At 44.4% G+C, this 17528-nt stretch overlaps 1 long non-coding RNA gene across 1 annotated transcript in view; it reads left to right on the top strand.

The window, feature by feature from the left end:
• The window catches only part of LOC128874125 (uncharacterized), a 31923-nt gene that overhangs the window by 1465 nt on the left and 12930 nt on the right, over positions 1 to 17528 (top strand). The window contains exon 2 of the long non-coding RNA XR_008456578.1: positions 8095 to 8198. This is a non-coding gene — a long non-coding RNA (uncharacterized LOC128874125). The remainder of the gene's footprint in view (positions 1 to 8094; positions 8199 to 17528) is intronic.

Raw genomic sequence — 17528 nt, 5'->3', positions numbered from 1 at the left:
AAATGCTAAGCATTCGCACAGAATCCAAACACATTTAGTCTTTGTGGAGCGAGGTTGGGTTACATATGCAATTCGTACTGATAGATTACATATTACTGCAATTTACATTCTATGATATACTCGTAGCTATGGCAAATGGAAGGGCCAGTACATGGTGGTCAGTATGCCCGAGGGAAACACCTCTGATCTTCCAATTTTATAAATACATTTTTTATAATGTACGAAAAGTTCATAAACTTGTGTTAACTCTTGGTTGCATGAATTTCATTTTCCCCTTCAAATAATATACTGTTGGTTACCTATACATTTATCAATTGATTAATACTCGCTATAAATAATAAATGCCTGATCCTTACAGACTCCACTGACTAACCAAGTTCGACCTATACCTAATGAAGTTACCTCGATTCATAGCTCGACAGCAAATTCTACCAACCCGTAAAGAACGCGCAACTAACCCCCGATTTAGAAGCATCCCTTCGGCCGACCCTCGACCTCTCCATATCAGTGCGATAAAGACATTAACTGAAATGGAGTCGCTAAAAATAAAATCCCCAGAGAATTACGATACACTCGATACGATCCCCATTTCCAAGAAAAGTTTCACGGTCGCAAACCAAGGGTTGGACACGCGGTCCACTAAAAATAGTAGCACCTCGGTAGGGAGGACGTCCGCGAAATTATGTAAGACGCTGTCCGTCCCGGCACCTTTAACGATCAAGATCCAGATCGTATAGGTATACAAGCGAGCCCGACGAAAGGTATTAAGAAGGTACCGGCAGCCCTAACCTAACTGCAGCAGCCCTGGACCGATCCTCATCCTCCTTTGCCCCATACTCCCTGGCCGTCTTACTCCCTGGCCCGAACTTAAGGGTGGTCTCTTTGTCTCGCAAACCACCCACACCCCCTCTCACCCTCTCGCCGTCCCATCGTATGCGTGGTACACGGACGAAAGACACGCGTGTGCGTGAAACCTCGCAAGACGGACAACGGGGTTGTTGGGTGGATGGCTTGAAGGTGTAGGATGAGAAGAAGGCGGAGGTGGTTGCGAAGGGGGATGGAGAACGAGACGGACAGGGAGGGCCAGAGGATGGGAGCGAGAGGGGTCGGTTGGTGCGCGAGAGAAAGCGAGAGAAGGGGCGAGGAGTGCAAACGGAGGGGAATGCAAATTAGAAACGCTTGGGCAGAAAGCAGGAGGAAGAGGGCCAGGGTAGCGTGGGAGGATAGAGAGGGTGGTACTTGCTGGAAGGGGGTATATAAGAGGTGGTGACTGAGGGTGGTGGCCAAGGAACTTCACTTATGTAAACCGTGTAAAGGTGTGCGCTCTGTCGGCTGCTGCGTGTGTTCAACGCCCGTCACCTACGTGTGCCCCGTGCGTGTGTATGCGTGTCCCCTATGCGTGTGTGTATATATCGATTGCTGGCCAAGCTACCCTCCTTACTACCTATAGTAATTATTGTGCTTCTCACATGTGTGTATTTGTCGTGAGATTTCACGCGGTACGGTGTGCGTGGGGACGCGCACACCCGCCCGCGAAAGATCCTGTACGTGTATATCCGAGTTCCTTACATGCCTTGTCCGATAGTCTCTATAGCGAGGCACGGCATTTAACGGGTGTCATCCTATAAAGTGAACTTCAATTCGTTACGAAACGGACGCGAGGATCTTATTGTCCGCGTCGAGGCCTCCCCCGGATTGTTCTCGGGGGGACGTTTTCTTAGACCTGCACACTTTGTCGCGGAGAATCTTGCTTACCGCTGCATGACCATGGTCGCGAGGGAGGTCTTATTATTATACTTATATCAAGTTGGAGCAGATTTCATTTAGGATTTAGTGTTATTCAAGCTTGCTGTTCTTCAAATTATTTAAGGTTTATTTCTTGCAAACTTTCTTGCAATAATAAAATTATCCACTTCAAATACAAACCTATCTCTATACACTTTAATCGATATGAAAATATCATTCCTCGACTTTAAGCCTGAAGAATAAAATCAAATACATCCCAATAAGATTACAACTACATACATACGAAGCTCATCATAGTACTGGTACGATCTAAACAGATAAAGTCCAAAGGGTTGAAACAGTCTCGAATAAATTCCGTCTTTCCTCACCTGAGAAATGTAACAAAAAGTCCTAGTTTACCTAAGCTACTTCGCGAACGTTCACCAGACTCGTCGCGTTTTCCCATGTTTTCCATGGTACTCAAACTGACCTCTTCCCTTAATCAACCCTTACTTAAGCAGTCTCGCCACCTGATAGATCAACTCCGGTCCATCGTTTTTGTTCTAAATAAACGACGAGTGCTGTTGTAGCAGTACACGTAATTCCTCGGTCGGCGTTTCGGTCCTCCACGCAGAGGTTTGCCCGCCACCGTAGTCGAAGCCACGTGCGCACATGCACATGTGCACACGTATGCTCTCACCCACACGAACCACGTGCGGGTTTCGCACACAAGTTGGCCGTACAGGGGTTGCACACAACTTAGCCGTCCGAAGTGCAAGAACATCCCCGCAGGTCCTTGCAAGCCACTCTCGACCACCTCGTCCATCCTCTCCTAGGGCAGTCTTGGAAAGGACCTTAAAGGAAGAGGATAGGAGAGAAGTGGTTAGGAACGGACGGCACGACGAGAAACGAACGGACCGACGGACGCAGAACAGAGCACGTGGTATATAGCAACCCTATCTTGCGACACACAACCACAAGTCATCCCCCTGCTCACGTACTTTGGCCGCATTCTCAGCCCGATGGTTCACCCTTGACTCACCCCTTCGTCGTTTCACCTATCTCCCTCTCTGTTCTCTCGCTCACCTTTGCTTACCGTCTCTGCTTAACTCTGTTGTTATCTCTCTCGCTTCCCCGCCCGCCGTGGTTCTTCCTACGTTCTCTGGCCGTCCTCTCTTCCTGCCGCTTCATCGTGAAACCTCGGAGGCAATCAATCCTCCGTCTTACAACGTACTGACCACCTTCCGAGAAACTTCCAGCGGGGCACTCGCGGCCAGATGGATTTGAGGAAAAAGTCGTGAATAGTTAATCGTCGGTTCCACGGACAGCGGCCGTTGCGTTTTCTTTTATTTGCGCGGGTGTCCCGGCTATGAACGATGAGGGAAGGGTCCAAGGATGAACACGAGTGTTCTACTTTCCGATGAGGAGGGGTGTGTGTTGATGCTCTCTGGTGGGATTCGCGTTCCACGCGAGATTTCTGGACGAGATTTTAACGCGCAGCTACGGGGCTGGATGAAAGATTAAGACGGGAAAGGAAGAGATGGAAGGAATCTTGTATAAAAAACGGACCGAGGTTTTTCTCGGTATTAAGTGGGAAAATTATAGCTGAAAAATATAATCCATTGCTTATTCTTCCCGAGCCCTATGACGAAGACATGCATAACCTATTTGCCGGCGAGGGTAATCAATCATTCTTATTGTATTCGACGTACGGTATCGGTCGGGCAAGAGTCACGCGCGATAGAAAAACAATCGAGTGAACGTGGAGCCTTTCGATTGCGCAAAGGTGTATACCACCGTCCTCTCCTCCCCCGTCACCGTCTCCCTAACGCGATACGAACAAAAAGAAAAGAATAGGATATCGAAAATCCTTTCCTTACCTTTCAGTGTAAAGCCACTCTTTAATCACGACTCCGGGAAAATCGTGGACAGTTAATTCGCTTGGCTTCTTCTCCCTTTCACGGTTATTCTATGCGGTCATTTCCATCTCCTCGCTCTGTAGCCAAAGGCGTTCCACAGTCAAATCGAGAACCAATCAATACCGATAATTAATTAGAAAAATCAGACAGAAAAAACTTGCGAAATTCAAGAGTTCGACCGAAGCCAGTAGAAAAACTGCCGGAGGCTTTCGTTTGACTCCAAAGTCCCTTCACCCCCTTCATCGACTCCACCCCTTAAGCCACCCCTGTCCTCTCTGCTCTCCCTCCCCCCCCCTTCCTACAGAGAGTTCCACCCCTCAGGAAAGTCCTTCCTCAGTCAGCCTTCCTCCGGATTTCTCTCTGTTCTTCCTCGGTTCTCAAGCTCATCTCTTAGGGCGCAGTACTCTCATGTCTTCATGCCTCTTTGCCATTGAATAAATTAACGTTTTTAGTTTGCCGATATTCTGTCCGACGCGGCCGACCCGGGTCTATATCTTCCGTCTATTGGAATGAATGAACTTCTTTTTCTTTCAGACGCCGACTTCGGGAGCGAGCGCGCTTTTCCGACCGGTCGGCGGCCACCCGGCTCTATTCAACCGCGAAAATTCCGCAGGAATTTTAATAACTTGGATTCGTACTGATTAAAACGGAAGTCGCATCCACGGGTTCGGTCCGACTCGTGGTTAGCCCGATATTTCGCCCTCTGTGTATTTATTCCACCTCAAGGGGTTGCGCCAGATTGGACGTCTCGGGGAGAACTCCGAAAAAAAAAAAAAAAATTTTGTTTCCGTAAATTGATAGATGGGAAATCTTGGAAATGACGGCGAAGGGACGGTGGGGATATTCGTGCACGAAATACGCAATGGAAAGTGGATCCATTCGAATTATCCATTTAATTATATGCGTACTCGTTAATGGGTACGCAGAGATATACGAATGCAACTACCTATGGAACCGTAATTTATTCTTGCATTTTTGAGATAATATCATCAACAATTTTTGAGAGAATAGTAGCTTAAAACTCAATTCCGATAATGATTATTGTATAGGTCAAGCTTCTGTCTCTTCCCACTCACCTCTATTCATCGAAACCATTCGCATAGCACTCTGTCTAAAATCTGACGAACACCGCAACACAATTCAGTTGCATAATAATTCGTTAGATTCCTGAATCCATTGTAAATTCAAGAGACTGATGTTAGAAAACGCAAACCGTGTCACCGATCCTGTAACGTTACGACTGACACGTGGAATTTCACTCTCGATTATGCCAACGGTGTAATAAGCCTTTTGGTCGATCGGATACAGACGTGGGCGATTGCTCGTCCAATTACTATAGTCGCCCACGAACGGGATAATCTAAGGGGTTCCCACTTCTCTTTTTATTATTAGAAACGGATAATTTCATCATCTTGCATTACCGTTCGCAACACGTTTCTTCGCTGGTGTTTCCCGACAATAATTTCCTTGTGTATATCGTATTTGTTCAAAGGTGCTTTATGGAAATAAGCTGAATAAGGTCAGAAACTTGGGCTGGGTTCTATCCATCCACTTTCTCCCTGTCTCTCTCCTCTATCTATTTGGCGCCGTTCACCCTCACCTTCTGACTATAAACTTCAGCTTTCGTCGCTTTCACGCATAACCTATCCTATGGCATAATTTTACGAGGTTCGATAAACCATCGAACACCCCTTTACCGAAACTCCGTCGTTCTAAGTCAAATTTTGGGTGCCATCTATCACCGTCTATGTTTCTATTTATTATGAACAGAACTCGTGTGTTTGAACTCGTGTGTTTTTAATCACCTTCCAGTACGAAGTATGAATAATATTCCTAATAATACGTCATAATTTATTTCAAATAATACACTCTCCATTTACATTGCCCTGAAGCGATTTAATTAATATTTTTGACGTGAATTTTCTCGCGGGGTTGCAATATGTTAATTGATTCCATTCAGCGTCGCGACGCTGGCCACCGAGGATCTTCGTTCCGCGGCAAAGCGCCTGGCTTACGTGACCGAACGACCGTAGAGATCATTTAATTCCAGTTCAGGAGAAGTATCAACAGTCCGGGGGCAGTTCATCGGGGCGAGGGTGTCATTCGGTCTGCTGGTCTGTCGGTCTGTTGGCCTGGAGAAGGGCGCGTGGCGCACGTCCACTATCAATTTATCACCCACCCTCGCAACTTTCCCTCTCGGACCTCGTGCTCGTTTTCCCTCTTTTCTCGGATCGTCCACCCTCTCTTTCTCTCGTCCTTTTTCAGCCGACGATCTGCCCCGTGAAGAGAGGAGGGGACAACGGGGGTTAGAGTCTGCGGGACGGCGAAGGAACGAAGGAGAAAGGAAGGGTGTCGTGAAACGAGAGAAAAAGGCACGATGGCCAAGCAAGGGCGAGGGAACGCGAGGGGGTCGACCGAAACAACCATGACCAACGCAATCTAACGGTGGTCAGTTCGCGTTGCAGGATCATGCTCGTTGCGACCGGTTTATTTTCTTTTCCACTTATCGCGGCTACGACCAAACACACTATCAGTGACCACGTGCGTTTAGGGTGTCTGTAAATTAATCCATTGAGGCTAACATCCTAAAACGACGTAGGGCAATGCATCAACAGTTTTCTTTGAAACTCCGTCGTTACTGCCTTACCCTCGATATGTTAAATCGTCGAGTAATCCGTGACTAGAAATGAGGGGCAAGTATAATAAAAATCATTATTATGCCATTAGATCCATCAAATAAAAATGTGACGAATTATGTAAAAGTGCCATTTTTAATATATCGTATTTCTATCGATCTATTTACTTGAAGTATATTTATTATTCGTTTAGTGCACACTCGTTCCCCCAACGATGGCAAACTCATTAAAATTATTATTAGGCAGAATTGTTGTTCCGAAATAGAATAATCCATAGTCTCGGCAAAAAATTGAATGATTTCGATGCCCTGACCCGTCACTATTTCCAGAAACCATGTTATCACGAGGAAATGTAATTAAGTCGAACATTTTTATTTTCGTATCGGGGTTAAAATGTGATGAACTTTTAACTGCCGCGACGAATAATTACATTCGAACGGTTACTCGACTATTGACCCGATTTTAAGAGTCTGATAGCACATATTAGTATTTAATTTACTCTTTAATTGAACATGTCCCTATTTCACACAACGTTTTAAGAAAGAATTTTTTAACCTATATTCACGTAACATTTTATCCTTATTTTTAATTATACAGCAGTTCCTCGGGGGGCAACGCGAGCTTTCGGCAATACCAAGAATAGACAGAGTACAATGTTATGCTCCAAAAAGTTTCAAAGCAATTTTATTTGGCGCATTGCCTTTCCGAGTTAAACCATTCGTCGTTTTACGAGTAACAATGATTCTGTACGGGAGGTCTTTCGAATTTATTTTCCCTATTCTGCCTTCAAACGTATAACGATACGGGTTTGGATGCAAACTTGCGATTAATTTCAGTTATACATACAGTGGTGGTAGAACTTCCGTTTCTTAAATGTGTTGCCTAAATAATACAGTTGCAAGTATTTCAGAGGACTTCGCAGGTTTCAATCGATACCGTACTCCGAAAAGTATTAGATTATCCAATAAATGGGTTAAATCCTGCGCTGTAGTACAGTATAATTTTACTATTTTTTATATTACTTGTCAAAGAAGATTATTTACTTATTTTGGAATAATTAAGACTGTCCGGGCCTCCTAAGGGTTTATCGTAATTTAACCTTCGTTAAAAATGTTCCGTATTCAGAAATTCTTTGCTTGAAAACTAAGCTTCGAATTTTAGTGTTCAAAATTTGAAACACCAACCCCGAAAAATTGTTCGGTTTGTCACGCAAACGAGCTCATAAGTTACAAAATGAATTGAACAGAAACAGTTGATAGACCGTCGAACAACGAGCTTCGATTTCCAAGAGTGTCTCGCGCCTTGACCTTCGGAGGGGAAACACTTTCCTTTGGTCAGTTTTGCGCGGGTCAGTTGATCGGAGACACGAACACGTAGACGCCCCGGCGTGGGTAGACGAGGGCACATAACCGAATACGACCAAGGAAAGTTTCCTACCACCGGTAACCGGTACACTCGACGAAAGGGAAAGGAAGAAAAAGAAACGAGGGACTCCGGACTCGGGAAAGGAAGGAAAGCACCGCGACGGGGGTAGAGTGGATAAGGGAGGGAGGGAGGGCGGGCAATAAAATCAAGCGCCGGGGTTCCAACCCTTCCGCCGGAGTTGAGTCGTAATCTTGCTTGCCACTCGAGGGTCGGGGCCTACGAGATCTTATTTTCTTTTTCGCTGATGTAATTAATTAGCATTACGCGGCGAAATCACGCGACACGTACGCAGTCGATCATATTTTTTATAGATTTAAATAAGAAAAATTTGAATAGGTGCAGACGTACAATCCTTAAATGTAACAAAAAATTTGCTTTTTGATTCGCAGATGATGGACGAGATATTGCCGTGGGTGAATACATTTCAAATAATTTGGAAGATAAGATTGAACCGAGGTGCTCCTGTCGGACATATGAATTGGTGCTGACGAGGGTAAGTACCCCAGTTGGGAGGTCCTTTTAAAAATTGCCTCGTATACAACGTTGAATACAGATCAGGAGGCTTCTTTGTGAGTGGAGATTGTTTAAAGGGTTTACGAGGACTGTTTGATAAACGCAAGAATATTGTTCTTTCTGCGGAATTCATGCATTTATGACGTACACTATGTAGAATATAATCTTTAATATTGGGCTGTCTGGAAAGTCCATGCCGATTTTTAGTAGGGGGTACAAGTCTGAACATATCTGAATGGCTGAAAACAAATAACATACGTACATTGCTTAACAGGTGGAAAGGTTGTGGAACAAAATGATACATATATTAGGTCGTCCTAAAAGTTCGTGCCATTTATACTTCTATTTCTCAAATTAATATGTGAAACATACTCTTAAGTGTCACAAGAAAAGATAATCTGTCTCATTTCACAATAGTTTCTCACCTCTCTCAAATAGTCAGTATACCGTTACTAGAAAATTTCTGTGGTTTTTTATTAAACTTCGACACAGTTCTCGGCACGAACTTACGGGACGACCTAATATAACTCAATAAATATACATCAAAATTCAAATATATCTTTGAATTTTTCTTAAAAATAGGCATGAACTTTCCGGACAACCTACTACATCGAGGTCTTCGAAACCCTATAAAAGATCTCTAAAATCCGAATGACTCGAAACCGTATTAAATCTCCAAGAGTTTCCAACGTTTCCACCTTTATCGCTCCTCCAAGTACACCGGTATCACCTTCCCAACCGATTCGCTAGCATCTTCGCGCCATTTCGCCCGTTACCACCTAGAACTCGCATCTCCATCGTCGCATCCGTCGCGAAAATTCTCTCGATCGTCGAGCAGTTCGTCAGGTCACGACATCCGCGTGCAGACACGAGGGATTTCGTCGTCGCGAAGGCTGAGCGTTCTCAGGGAGGGTTTATGCATGAATCGCGTCTCGACGAGTATTAAAAGTTGTATTCGTTCCAACCGGCGCAAATGAACTTGTAATTTCTGTAATTCAATGAGCCTAGAGAGGCTCCGTACCACTCGACTCGTATCTCCGATAACTCCTGCTTTCAATGCGAGTTTAAGAACATCCCGAGATCGGCACTTATTTATAAGTAATTCAGATTTGCCTTCCGTGCCTCCTCCTCTTTCCCGCGGTTTTAATGATTAAGACGAGGGGGAGGGAGGGGGAGGATGAGGAGGGGGGAACGGGGTGGTTCCTGGGGGGGTGGTAGAGAGGTGAAAAAAGAAAAGAGAAACGGGAGCGGAGTGGCTCTTGTCGTCGTTCGTGCATTTTTAATACCGCATTCTCCCCTTTAAAATTTAAAAATGCTTCCGCGCTGCGTAATTGCAGGACCCGCTGGAAGTAAAATGCACGTGAATGCAGAGAAATCCGTCTCGTTGGTCGATCCGCCGCCGACGGAACAGAGTTTCGCGAAAAGAGGAGGGCTACCGACGGATGGCGGTGGGAGAGGAGGGAGGGGGAGCAGTACAGAGGAAGCGTGCCGGGGCTGGTTGCTCCAAGAAAATTAAGTACTGCCTGGTAATTTGAGGTATTGATTTTTATAGCCTTTCTCGGTAGGCATACATTAAAACTCCCTCTTTGTCTCCCTCCCCCGTTCGACTTCCACCCCTTCTTCTTAGTCACCCTTCCCTGCAGGGGCGACACGAACACGGCGGTGCCTGGCGTTCAAACATAAATTTATCTTCTCCTCCCTTTTTTTCGTATGAAACCTTTCGCATACGTGTCTTCGGGAACGAACTTGCTCCTCTTCGTTTCTGGCCTCGTATCCCCCACGAGACTCTCTCGCCTAATGGGATCGATTCCTATCCATTCCAAAATTAACCGTCGCGACTATTTGACCAACTAACTAACACGAAATCATTATAGGCATACCAGTGCATACAAATATCATCTTTACTGTTTCGAAGCTTTATTCAAGTTTCTTTTGCATACCGATAGATACCTGAGAGAATAAAACCTACACCTTCAAATTAAAAATGTTCTACTTAGGCATCATGTAACTAGACTGCGAATCTTTATGCAAAATAATATTTCAGCACACGTACCTGCAAAAACTGAATCTAAATGCGTCGAATGCATTTTGTAGTTTCCTGCACTTTTAAATTTCCTATAAATGGATAAAAATGTGTAACCGTCTTCTTTTCGTCTGCTGTAAACAGATCTTTCTACTGTTTTATTACAAAATTCCATAGAGAGTGGGCACCATAATGAATTCCGATAATAAAAATGCCAAGGCAGGTCTGTCCCGAAGTCACCAGCGCGAGAGATATTTAATTTCTGAAGCACAGTTGGCGACCAACGATTCGTAATGCGAACGCTGGTAACGTGACACGTCGTGTATGCGTGCCAGCCATGATTTTCTGTTTCATGCACGAACAAACGAGATACGAAGTACGGAATGGTGTCACATATGTGTGTCTAATTATTCCGAATATTCGCACGACCTACATGCTGTAGGTGAGAACGATACCTGTGTGTTATGGATCGTATGACTGAGTACCAACGACAAGTGTATGAAACTTGAGTGTGGGTAATGAAACAATCTAGATGCTTAGTATGGAATATCGATAACAGGCGCGGTGTGCTTGAATACACATTCTTTGATTGCACGCGAAGTTTCTGGTACAGGAAAATGCATGGCGTGAGGGCTGTGATATGCGTGCGACATGGAAAAGACAGAAAGTTGTAAAATTGGGGCAAAAAAATTACCGAAGTGAAATAATGTGTACGTTATTAGAAACATGTTTTCTCATTGTTGTTATGGATTCGTAAATTATGATGTACGTTATGTGGTACTAGGAGCTATTAGCTGGTAGACATAGTACGGTTGATGTAATAATAATAATAATATATACGTTTCAAGATATTTGTGGAGTCTGGTATCGATCCAATTACTTCATATCTTACGTTTCTCATTATATATATTGAATATATATTACTGGTAACGAAACAATTTATAACTTACACGAATCGAAAATAATTAATTAGCACGAGAATGATAGGCTTGTCTTTGGTGGGCGTTTTCGATGGAATTTTCCAGGTGAACCCGCTATGCCACTATATCGATTCATTTTTCCGTGTTAATTAATCACATCGATGCGAGGGAAAGCAGTTTGCTATAGCGTGGCCAAAAGAAGGGTGTCGCGGTTACTATGGCGCGTGGGCATCAGATACAATGAAACCTCTTGCTTTTAAATGAAAAGAAAATTGTTTCATTTTTCTTAGTTTGAGAAGAGAACGTAGTACTCCAATTACTAATAATAATGTATGGATATGAACGGATTAAACAAAATAAAATACAGAATAAAGTCAAATTAAAATATAGGGATGGTAATGTAATGGAAAAAGGATGCAGATGAAAGGTCACGTTGAAAGAATGACTAAAAAACACGTGGAAGGGTTCGAGGAGGCGAGGAAAAGGTCGCGGAAAGCTGCCAGCGAAGGCTGTGCACGGACCGTCCGTTGTTCCTTCGTTTCTACGTCGTGATAAAGAAGCAAAAGAGAAGACGACGATCTCGCGTTCTCAATTCATATGTGAGCGTCGATTTCGCGGTCCGCTGCGCCGCGTGAGTGGTTTGCCTGCCGCTTAAAAGATCCGAGACGTGGCCACAGCGATGGCTTCACGACATCGAGCAAGTCCAAACAATACCAAACTAACCGACGAACTATGTCGAAAGTTTTGAATCGAAGTCAAGAATTGAATCGATGATTTCTCCCGAAAATGTAAAGAAGAATAAACTCCTTTTATTTACAAAGCCATCGGTGTTTTTATAGTTTAAAAGCGCATCGAGATCCTCTGAGAGACAATTTATCGGAATCGAAATCCCACGCTCGCGGATACGGGGTGGTTGTAAATAAAGCGATTGTACGGGACGTCGAATATACGGTGGCATAATAGATACAGCAGCTATACATCGGGGAACCAAGGTGAATAAAAGATTTCTTAAAATGATTTGCCCCGACAACGTACGTATTACCTGAGTGTCTGGGGGCAACGACGCAAAGGCTAGAGCGTCACACCTGTTGCTTCGGTTCTTAGCACCAAATCGAAGGCCCCGTCTCCGACGAGATACCATAAAATGGAATTTCATAAAGTGTATTTGGAGGCTGGAGGTACATATCTACCGCCGGTAGAATATATACTCTTGTTACATCGATTTCGGTGTATTTCCCCGTGTACGTGTGCTATCCACACCACCTAACCGATGCCAGTGTGCACATATAACTGATCTAACTCACGGAATAGCTTTTCGAGCGCAACAAGCTTTGGAAACTTTACTTTTAAAGCGCTCCTTACTTCGAATCTGGCTCTATCGTAAAGTCTGTTGTCGCTTTTGACGTATCGTTGCTTGGGGTACAGGTCGAAGGATATATGGTAGATATGATTGATACGATAGAAATGATGGATATAAGAAACCGCATGATATCCCATGACAAGAATGATATCGAATCAGACCTCGGGATAAACATGACATCGTATCACTTGCATATTCAGCACTACGCCGTACATTATTTATCAAGGAAAATATCTAACACATCCTAACACAGATTGCAGTGACAATCAAGAATGTCACCTAGGATACGCGTCTTTTTGAAACCTTCCGAAGGACTAGTTTATTCTAATAATAAAGACTGATTGAATAGAAGAAAATGTTTAAAAGTGTTTACAAAACATTTTGTATTAATCCACGTGCGGGATCGAGATAGACCGCTTGATCGCGCGAAATGAACACTGGTTCGTATCCATCATTACTGGAGCGCCGTGCAGCGTACCTATTCACCGGGACGGAGTGAAAAATGATGATGCCAGGCCAGCGTGGGGTCCGGACTTATGCTCGCTTCAGGAACCCGGACACTTCGGGTTCAGCCAAGGGACTGGTGCGAATAAACAATCGGAATACGTTGTTGGCGGTTTTATTAATTAGATGAGGGTGAGTTGGGCTCGTCGCGGGAGCTTTTAACTCACCGACCGAGGCGTGTAATTAACATATCGCATGCTAATTGGATATCCGACTTATCAGGTGAGGAACACACGCTATGAGCCCTTCGGCGATGATTTATGTTGTTTTAACGATACTTGATGGCGCTTAAATTACATCTTTGTCGCGTAATAACCGGGCGGACGAGTCGTGATAAGGTCGGAACGTTGAGGTTAATTATGGGTGTGCGTTCTGATCGATATGGCACTTTTAGCGAATTAGGATTTAAAAGTAGCGAGATGTTGAAGCGTTGACCTGATTTCTGTGTTATTATAGAGGGAAGCTTATTTTAGAAAGAGTGTTGTTTGGATCGAAAAGGAATCCTAATATCATAGATCACATTGTCCATGAAGGGAAGTCTTTAGGAGAAATTAGACGATGAAATTCCAAAGGAAGTGAAGTTTTAATCACCAATAATGATTTTAAAGTAAGAGGTTGGGAAATATTCACGTGGAAATGAAAGTCGTGATCGATTATGGTTGCAAATAATTTCTGGTCTTTCCACAGCATTTATTTCGAAGGCACATGAAACGTCTACGATCAATACTAATCCAGCAGTGTATTATTTGATACTATATTGGGTAAAAGAAGACACAATCCATTACTCACGACCACAACGGTCGTTACAGCTACGTATTGTTACGATGCTGCTTGCGTAACGAGTTAATCAAACTTTATATTTTGTGTACACATTAATTTCCAGGAAATGCCTCGTGGATCCTCGGTCGGCGTGGCTCGCCAAAAAATCTGTAAATTATCAATAGTCCACTCAGACGCAGCAGGAAATCCGCGTTTGTTGAAACGAAAAAACCCGCCATCAGCCGACGGTACACATAACCGCGAAAGAAATTGCCGTCGTTCGCAAGTAGTAATCTCTCCTCCCAGCCAATATATCCCTTATTTACTGGCGTGCCGTTTTACACCGAACTCTGGAGCGCGATTTTCTTAACTTGCTTTTGCTTTCCTCTCCCACGCAGAACGGTTAAAAAGAGTCTGACATAATAAATACCTAACTTCGTGTTACTTCGTAAACGTTACACTCGCCCCGTTTGATTCTGCTGCACGTTAGCTCGATTCGAACGAACTAACACAAATTCTAACTCCAATTTTTCCAAAGTCAACGATCAACCTCAAGCTCGCCGGCAGTCCAAGTTTCTCCTCCCGCGCACAGGTGCGAGGCCGCTTCTCTATCTCAGAAACAGTGAGATGGTCGTCGAGATTAATTCAGGGCGTTGTTAGAATGTGCAAGAATTTTGTAATCGGTGTACGCTTCTTGGAAAACGGTGCGACTCGAATCCCCCGCGCGCCGGGGGCGCGGTGCTTTTATCCACAATAGCCAGGGGCGCGCAAAGGTTAGGCCGCACGAGATCAATCACAGGCAAACTTTCCCGTCCCATCGGGATTTTCCCGCAAAAATCGCAACGTACCCCTCTCGTTCCTGCGCAGCCGAAGGAGGCACGAATCGCGTATATCTATCCAGGAGGCAAGGTGGCTCCGAGCAGGTTTTCGAGCTGATATCATTTGTATCTCCCGCGGCCACGACCTGAGGGTCTCTCACACCCGGCCCGCCTCTCCTTCGTGCCTTCCTCTTATCCAGGTGGATCGTCTACCTAATATTTATTTCGCATAGGCTCCCCACTGATTTTATTTGGATATCATGTGCGCGTTTAACGGTCGGCGTATCTCATCGAGCCGTTACGCACGTTTACGCGTCGGGCATCGCCGCGGCAGCTACAGCGAAACAGAGCTTTTATCTGCGATAGCGAGCGGCTACGAGCCCGCCAGGGGTAACTTAACACCTGGAGATGGGTGCGTGCGCGATTCTTAAATACTCCCGCTTATGCCCGGCAAGACACTCGATCCTCGAACGCATTGTCGATGCCGTTCCGCGGACTTGTTTCTCCTTTTCGACCGCTAACGTCTGATTATCTAACAATACACAGTGATATACAATAATATACAGCAATAAAACAACACGCATGTGCAACGTGAAAAATAAAAAGAACAATTTCTTAGAAAAAAAAAAAAAAAAAGACATGGAACGCAAGCGATACATCTAGTGTTTCGGAGAAATCAACTTGGAGATGTTCCCTGGGCACATCACATGTGTAAATAATGAGTAGAGACCCAAGCAGCATTAATCATGGCAAACAGCAGCAGCGCCAAAACGGTTTTATCTACGATAATAAACGGGCTCCTGGCACGTGTAACGTAACACCTTGAATTCATATATGCTCGTACGAATGATTCGCGTCCGGATTATACCGACGCATTATACACACAATGAACTACACAATTAGCCCGTGTCGTATTACCGTTCACGGTTAAACGGTTTCATCTACTCGCGATTATTTTGGGTCATTTTTAACCGTCTTCGAAAAGGAGGAGGGTTACTCGATTCGACATGTGTATTTTTTTATTCGCCAAACTTTCGCGTAATAAACTCGAGGGTTGATGCTTTCCAACCCGAAGAACGATGAAACTCAAACAACAAACATACGAAGAATCAAATCCTTAAAGAAAAGCATCAAATTTGAATCACCATCGATATTTTTGTTCCACAATATTCACTAACAGCCATAAAACCAAGAACAACGCATCCTCGCAAGGGGTTAAAAGTGAACCTAATCGCGAGTCAGCGTCTTGGTCTGCACCGCCACCTCCGAGGCCCCTTCAGCCGACCATAAAGGTTATCAGGGGTCCGGGGCACGTGTAACTTAACACCTTAAACAGTTCTTTAGTCGTATAAGGGGCAACATACGCTAACGTGAACGTGTGGATGCGACTGGCCCCGAGAGGGCCCGGTCAGGGTTGGCCGTTCTCGTCTCCTGGCAGATGCATCCCAACGCTGTTGCGTCGGCAAACTCACGACGAGGAGAGGAGAGAAGGAGCCCCGAGAGAAAGATGAGGCCGTGTCTGCGGTCGTGACTGCCCGTGACATACACGCTCACGTTATACATACATCTTTCCCCCTGCCACGGACTTTCCGCGAGGCGTTCGGTTACCCCGACGATTACACTACCGGCGATCATCATCCTCGCCAAGGCGGACCAATCCCACCTCGCGTGGTGACAATAAAAATTATTATCGGCTCCGATCGTCACCTTGCCTCGTGTTCGGCGAGTCTACGTACTCGCTTCGTCCCGTACGCGGGTGACGAGAAAAATTATTGCCCCCTCGGTGAAGCTGTCGCGTATACAGGGGAGGGGAGAAATGATAGGGTACAGTCGCGAGATAATATGTACGCAGGCCTGGAAAAGAGAGGATCTTGGGATGGAGTTGGACGAATTTTAGTCCCGTGGTGGAGAATTTTTGTCATTGGTGTTACAAAGGGTATGTCGAAAGAATAAATATTTGTTTTTGATCGAATCATTTTTCTCTTGCTTCCACTAAGGTTCAAGTATAAATATCGATTGTATAAAAATGAATAAAGACGAAATCGGGTAATGGCGTCTTACGACAAAGTAGAGTACAGAGGAAGTCAATCAGAAAATATTGCAGGAACGTTGCAATTATTCGAACGATAATGCGTCCGATTTATTACACAAGATTGCACTACTTTGTCGCTGGCTGTTTCGTTACTTTAACTAAATTACGTCATTTTTTCGTTACACGTGCAATTAGACTTTTTACCAACTAGCAATAATGGTTTCTGACGGTGATTATTCTTCCGAATAATGAACAATCAGCGATCTATATACTTTCGTAAATTATTGCCATGGGTTGCAAGTATTTTATTTATAACTTCGTAGTGCTCGAGTGCCACCTGCCACGATTTCGAATTTTTACACGTAGAGCATAGGGGACGTCAATCAGAAAAGATTGCGAGCGTATTGCAATTATTCGAGGGGTAATAGGTTTGATTTATTACAGAAAATTATACTACTCGGTCGGAACGTTCTTTCATTTCTCTAATGAAGTTACTTCGTTTCTTCGAGACACGGGTAGTTACCGTTGTTTAAAGTCGCATCGTTAGTTGAAAATGAACTTGACTTTGTAGTACGGGAACGCGTCACACTGGTTTCTCGGTGGCTCGCAGTAGTATGCTGTTGTAAACTATTTTTGTTCTCGCTAATGGTTAGGTTGTTTTGATTGTGAAAGATTTCCCGCGCGTTTACGCCCTAATTTGCCTTGTAATATCGCGGCGAGGCCGACACTGTACACTCGAGATCGCTTCTGTTCAAAACACTTCGTCGAATGAATACTTCTGTGACTACCAAATCGGGTGTAGAAACGAGTTCTAAACCTTTACGTTCGCACATTAATAACACTAACTTAAGTAGAAAATATTCACTCAGAGTTTTGTTGAATTAAACCACCAAC

This window comes from Hylaeus volcanicus, chromosome 3 (genome assembly GCF_026283585.1).
Source record: "Hylaeus volcanicus isolate JK05 chromosome 3, UHH_iyHylVolc1.0_haploid, whole genome shotgun sequence".
Classification (NCBI taxonomy): Eukaryota; Metazoa; Arthropoda; class Insecta; order Hymenoptera; family Colletidae; genus Hylaeus; species Hylaeus volcanicus.
This window is presented reverse-complemented; position numbering and strand designations above follow the sequence as displayed.